Consider the following 7,398-nt stretch of genomic DNA (forward strand, 5'->3'; position numbering starts at 1 on the left):
TCTAGTGACCAAAAAAAGACTCATATTACACAGTCATATTGGTTTGTCCTGAGGACACCAACCTGAGGTGGCCCTGAGAAACTGTTTTGGCTGGAAAAAAAAAAAGTGACAAGCAGGCCAACACATACTTTAAACAATGTTGTTGTTGTTGTTACATGCTGTCAAGTCGGACCCGACTCATAGCGACCCCTCCTTGGGTTTCTGAGGCAGTATCACTACAGAAGTAGATTGCCCCATCTTCCTTCCGAGGAGTGGCTGGTGGGTTTGAACCACCAGCCTTCTGGTTAGTAGTGCCTTAGCCACTATGTTACCAGAGGACTCCATAAATGTACATTTGTGCTCAGAACACTACAAATTTTTCAATAAAGGGAGCCTACAAAAGCAAAGTCAGAATATCTACATTTAGATACCACCAGATCACAATGGCTGCCAGTTTGCAAAAAAAAAAAAGGATGGGATACTAATTTCAAACAAAGCAACAGTACAAAAGTCACACAACTGTTCAAGCCTCACAGAAATTTCAGAGAGCACTGCCAGAAATTTGACAAACATCTGGCTCGGCAAATCAAGTACAAAGATGTGACTCACTCTTCAAGCTCGGGTGTGGCAGGAACAGCATGGATCAGTCGTCTGGAAATATCACTGGGTTTTCAACACTCTGTGATACCAGGCACTTGTGCTGAAATTCCCACCTGTCCCTGTGTCCTTTTCATGTTTCTGACCCCTGTAAAAACACTCCTTGCCTGCTGCCACCCACCATGTATCTATGTTCTTCCCGTGTTTGCATCTGTGAGTCTTGACACCCTCAGTCACTCTAGGTCTCTGTTCGGTGACAAATGAAAATGAAAAGACTTCTCCATCTGTGCTCTTCTCCAAACTCCCATTCTCCCCATCTGTACATTTTACAGAAGCAAAGCAGTAAATTCACCAGCTGCTCCAATGAACTTGCATCCATTTATACAAAAAAAGAAAGGAGCTCAAGTCAGGCCTACATGCCCTCTACCCCAGTATCTTTGGGTCTTTCATTTAATATGGTCCCAGGGTCAAGACCAAAACCAATGGTTTAGTTTAAGCAAAGCATAGCTTGAACAGCTGTCTAACAACAGAACAAGATGTTGAAGATAGAATCATGAATCAGATGGGCCTTGGAGGACAGGGTCACCAAGGCCCTCCCACCTCAAGAGTTGTGTGGTCATATGGATTTTCCTTGTTTATTCTGACCCTGCTATGTAAGCCTCAGCCCCAGCAGGGTATGCCAGTTGCCATCTGAATGCTGACAACACCATGTGTGTCAGAGTAGATCCGTGCTCCACAGTGTTTTCAATGACTGATTTTTCAAAAGTAGATCACTAAGCCTTTCTTCCAATGTGCCTCTGGGTAGACACAAACCTCCACACTCTCAGTTAGCAGCAGTGGTAAAGGAGTGTCAAACAGGCTATGGAATCTCAGTGTACTCTCCCTGGTCAGTTCGGACACAAGCTGCCCCAGGCAGCCCTTTATTTCTCATCCCATTCACCCAGGACTAGGCCAAGGGATACTGGTCCCTTCTCATGCCTATTTAGAGGCTGGCTGGATCAGTGGGTACAGTCCTTTCTCTGTTTCTTAGGTTCAGTTATCTAATGGAACAATTCACAAACTGCAGGGAAAGGGCTGTCTTTAATCTAGAAAGAAAAAGGATACAAACACAAAGGGGAGGTCTAGGAGGGAGCGTCGGCACAGGGCTTACCCTCTCAAGAGCAGATGTTCACTCTCTCCAACTTGGAAGCTTCAGTGAGCCTCTGTCTTCCTAGGCTTTTATTGGCCTCACCATGTGGCCTTCTAGGAGCTCTGGTAGCATAGTGGCTAAGGCACTTGACTGCTAATCAGAAGGCTGGTGGTTCAAACCCACCAGCCACTCCTCGGAAGGAAGATGGGGCAATCTACTTCCATAGTTACACTGCCCAAGGAGGGGTCGCTATGAGTCGGGTCCGACTTGACGGCACATAACAATAACAACAACAACAAATGTGGCCTTCTGAGGCTTATTCAGCATCAGAGCTGCCGAGTAGCCCCTCTTGGTCTGGCCAGCCCTCATTCATTGGCTTCAAGTGTAGTCAGGCTTGCAGGAAGCAGGACCAAAGACCCGATTATTTACTGCAGAAGGGTTCACAACTCACAGCAGCTGAGTTTGTTAACCGTTTGCACCATCGAGGGATGTGCAAACCAGTCATTTATTTGCTTCAAGCAGGGTATAGCTTCTGCTCTTTGCTTAGATGAAGGTCTTCCTTGTCAGGGGAAAGACTCTTCTACAGTACTCCCCAAAATGGCATGTATAAGTCCCTGAGAGTCCAGGGCAGGGGACATGTTTTAGGTTTTTTGTGTCATTCCAACAATTTTTTAAAATAAAACTCACCATGAATGCCAACTGATGCCATCTGGTTGGCATCAGTGTTTATAGTGTTGTTAGTGCTGATTGGTCACCTCAAGTGAAAGAAAAGAATTTAATGAGTTTCTCAAACAATGCCTGGCATCCCCTATGGGTCTGCAGGCATAACGGGGGGGGGGGGGTGATGTGTGCTTAAGTTCTCAACTTTGAGAAACATTGCTATAGTGGTTGAAAGTGGAGGCTTGTGGTGAATGAATATTGTCCTGCCCTTGACAGTGCCTCATTTGTGGGGACTGAGAAGTTGAGGGGTGAACCAGCATCTGCAGGACATACAGACCTGCTGCAGAAAGAGGTGGGCTCCCATATGTCTTGCCCACCCTTTGAAAACTGGCAGGAAAAGCTACCACATATAAGCAAAAGAATTGCTAATACTCATCTAAAATGCACAAGAATGGCAATGCCTGGACAAACCAGGCACTGTCCATCCTAGGGAAAGGGATAGAGAAGAAATTTTGCAAAGAAGAGACATCCTCTGCACTTGTTCACACTCTGTCCTAATTCCAGCCTCACCTGTTGGTGTGCAGACAGAAGTCACAGGCATCAGGAGTTCTTGTGATTCTAGAAAAGAAGCTTGTTGCTGAAGAACGAGGCATGTGGCACTCTGATACTGGTGACATCAAATTCTTCCCAGTCTGAGAAAAAGGAGGGGCAACCACAGGGGCACTCTCTCACACCCCACCACCTCCAGCATCTCAGTACCACTACTGTCCTTTCCCTTACTTTTCTGAGCTGGGGCTGGTCTCCACAGAGCAGGGAGCCTGGCCGCCCACCCAGGCAGCTGAAGCTTGGGCAGTCAGGCCTCCCAGGCCGTGATACAGAGCTCCTCTTAGCTGACTACTAAGGCCATTCTGGACCAGTTCCTAGGACAAGGGAGTCTGAGGTTTGGCTTCTGCCTCAAGGAGGTGCTGGGTGGGAGCCAGAGCTTGGCACAGAGTAAGCCCCAGAGGCTAATGGGAAGCAGCAATTAGGTTGTTACTGAGAGAAGCACTTTTTAAGGCTCTGTCACTTGTGAAGGAAGAGTTTGTGGGCTGGTCCCCGGGGAGTGATTTGGGCTCCTTCTACCTCTCAGGGGAGCTCTGGTAGCAGACTGCCTAAGGCACTTGACTGCTAACTAGAAGGCTGGAGGTTCAAATCCACTAGCTGCTCCTCGGAAGAAGATGGGGCAATCTACTTCCATAGTGATACTGCCTTGGAAACCCAAGGAGGGGTCACTATGAGTCAACGGTACATAGCAACAACAACAACTGTCTCTCAGAGCAGCGGACTCCCTATCGAAAAGGTCATATTTGTTTTCAGTGATGGATGGGATTGCCCATACTCTGTTGCAGACATAGTCTCCGCTTCATTTTAGAACTAGCTTATTGGGTTTGGGTTTGGGGAGAAGAGGGAGATGGGTATTTGGGGGTTTGTTTTCTTTTCAGCTTTCACAGGCAGTGGAAAGTGTAGACTAAGTAAGGAGCTCTGAGTTGGCAGGTTCTAGCCTTAGCTCTGCTACCTCATGGTGATAGTCTCACACTTCTCTGCTCTGGGCTTCAGTTTCCTCAACCGCAAAAGTTGCACTACGTCTCTAAGAACACTTCCTGTTCCATATTTCCATGTTCTGCGTGTGTTAGGAAAGAAGCTCTGTGCTTTTCTGCACTGCAGGTTTCTTAGAAGGGAAGCCTATTTAAATGAAGCAATAACTTCCAGATAGACTGACAATTGACTCTTCAATGACCTGGTTCAAGACTTTCAGTTGTAGAACTATATGCATGGATTTCCAAGGGGAAAGCTTTAAACTAGAATATTCAAGGTAAAATCAAGACTCTATACAGACCAGAGAATTGTACAACATGGGCTGAGGTAGTCAGCCTGTCACTCAGCTTAGCAGAAGTCTGCTGGGGTTCATTGTTAGGACCAACTCTCTACAGAGACATACATTTCAGACAAATTGTGTCAGATTCCAATAATGTGTCTCTGGACAGATCACATAGTAATATGAAATTTATGAATAAGTCATACTAATTTGGGTCAAATATCATAAGAAAGTATCTGAATTATTTTAAAACATATTAATTAAGCCATTTCCTCAACAAATGGAAAATTTTAAGGGGATCTCAGACCTTATTAGCAGTGAACGAGTTGATCTCTTCCAAAATTATCACAAATAAGAATTTGTCAATATTGTATTTTCCCTAAGAACTTAGAATCAGGGCAATCAAATCCCAATTACAAATGACCAAGATATATGGTGCTGACTTACATCCTAGTTGGAGTCTGAAGCATCATCAGTGTTCTCTACTTCAATGTTTCCTCAAGAAGCCCCATCAGTCTCCTTGATGGGGTGGTGTTTATGAGGTGACGGATTCTGCTGAGCGTTCGGAGATGAGGCTGACTGGAAGCTCATGACGTTGGCAGCTCCTGCATCACCTTGCTGCCTCTATTGTTGGATGCAGAAACCATGGCCATGTGTCAGGTGCTGTGGTAAGAATTCAGGTATTACATAGGGCAGAGGTCCTCCAAGTGTGAACCACCTGAATCAGAATTCCTGAGGGTAAGGGAAATGTTTGTGTTGAAAATGCAGAATTCAGTCCAGTCCCCAACACTACCTGATCCGAATCACTGAAGGTGAGGCCTGGAAAACTGCATTGTCAAAAAACTCCCTGGTGGTTTTTCCATTGAGTCGGATCCAACTCATAGCAACCCCTCCTTGGGTTTCCAAGGCAATATCACTATGGAAGTAGATTGCCCCATCTTTCTTCTGAGGAGTGGCTGATAGGTTTAAACCGTCAGCCTTCTGGTTAGCAGTCAAATGCCTTAGGCACTATGCCACCAGACCTCCTTGTTGGTTTTTAGATAACAGTAAAGTTTGCTGCCACCATCAGTTTGTCATGGTACTGTGGTGCTGGAAGCTATGCCACCAATATTTCCAGTACCAGCAGAGACACCCATGGTGGACAGTTTTCAGCATAGCTTCCAGACTAAGACAGACTAGGAAGAAAGGCTTGGCGATTTTCTTCCAAAAATTGGCCAAGGAAATACTGTCTGATAAATATTGTCTGATACAGTGCTGGAAGATTAACCCCCTCATTCATCTAGGCTGCAAAATACACAGTAGCCACATGAACTCAAGCATACCAATGATCATGAAGATGGCACAAAAACCAAGCCAAACTCACTGCCATTGATTCTGACTCATAATGACCCTTCCTTGTGTTTCCGAGGCAGTATCACTACACAAGCAGATTGCCCAATTTTCCTTCCAAGGAGTGGCTGGTGAGTTTGAACTGCCAGCCTTCTGGTTAGCAATCAAATGCCTCAGGCACTACACCACCAGAGTTCAGGCCTGGGTAATGTTTCATTCTGTTGTCACCATGAGTCACAGCTGACTCAGCAGCATTTAACAACAACAACAAAGTTTGCTGACCCCAGTACAGATTTGAGACTCCTTTGCTTCTCAAATGTGGTGATTCTTGGGGAATATAATTCCCTCATGAGTTATTTTTACCTCCTACTTTTTTCAGCTTTGAGTCCATCTCATTCTCCCTTGGCATCCATGAGGCACACCCTAGGCACGTGCTCACTTCCATGCTGTTGTTCTCCCTGTATATTCCATCATCCTGGAGCTGTCAGCAAACCCTATCTTTACCAGCTACAAGTGCCTGAAGGACAGCTGCCTTCACTGCAGTGGACACCATCAGTGACTGCCAATGCTGAGAGCCTAGACAACAGTGGGGAAAGTGGCATGAGGTGGCCATCTTGTCCTGCCAATGCTGTGACTTTCACATTTGCTGTGCTTCCGCCTCTCATTTCTCATCTTTCAACTAATTACCTTTTAAATTAACTCTCTAAATACTTTCTTTTCAGGTGAATGACCTATGATGCTGAAATTTCAAGAATTATATTTGGCCCATTATCCCCCAGAAAGAATAAGCAGAGTCCTTAGCAAAACCCAGTGCCGTTGAGTCAATTCCAACTCATAGAGATCCTATAGGACAGAGCAGAACTGCCTCATAGCATTCCCAAGGTGGTAAATGTTTATGGTCATCTTTTCCCCCCCAGAGCGGCTGGCAGGTTCAAACTACCAACCTTTTTTGGTTAGCAGCTGAGCACTTTAGCCACTGTACCACCAGGACTCCTAAAGTCCCTGGAGGGAATATTTAAGATGTCGTCTTCTGCAAAGCCCCTCCTGGGCTCTTTTTTCCAAGCCCCACCTCCAGTAATGCAGGACAATCTGAAAGCGGAAGCGTTGGGCAGGATTAATCCTGGAATCTGGAGGTAAAAGAGAGAAGAAACACCATGTTACGTGCCTTTCTCTCAGCTAGTACAGAAATAGAATCTTAAATTTGAATCTAAGAGACTGTAAAATGATACAACCACTGTGGAAATCAGTATGGCGATTCCTTAAAAAGTTGGAAATAGAAGTACCATTTGACCCAGCAATCCCATTTCTAGGTATATATCCTAAAGAAGTGAGAGCAAGGACAAGAACAAACATATGCACACCCATGTTCATCACAGCACTATTCACAATAGCAAAGAGATGGAAACAATCTAAGTGCCCATCAATGGAAGAATGGATAACAAAACTGTGGTACATACACACAATGGAATACTAGGCAACACTAAAGAATTATGGAGACTCTGCAAAACACCACATAATGTAGATGAAATAAGCCAATCACAGAAGGCCAAATATTGTATAAGTCCACTATTGTAAAAAGTCAAGAAAAAGTTTACATGTGGAAGGAAATGTTCTTTGTTGGTTACCAGGGATGGGAGGGGAGAGAGGGGAAAATTGCTAGATAGGTTAATATGTGTGTGTGTGTAGTGTGTGTGTGTGTGTGTGTGTATGCTGTTGTTGTTATGTGCCGTTGAGTCAGCCCCGACTCATAGCGACCCCTCCTTAGGTTTCCAAGGCAGTATCACTATGGAAGTAGATTGCCCAACCTTCCTTCTGAGGAGTGGCTGGAAATATATATATATATATATAT

Source organism: Orycteropus afer, unplaced genomic scaffold (genome assembly GCF_000298275.1).
Source record: "Orycteropus afer afer isolate SDZICR_OR568_19922 unplaced genomic scaffold, OryAfe1.0 scaffold00026, whole genome shotgun sequence".
Classification (NCBI taxonomy): Eukaryota; Metazoa; Chordata; class Mammalia; order Tubulidentata; family Orycteropodidae; genus Orycteropus; species Orycteropus afer.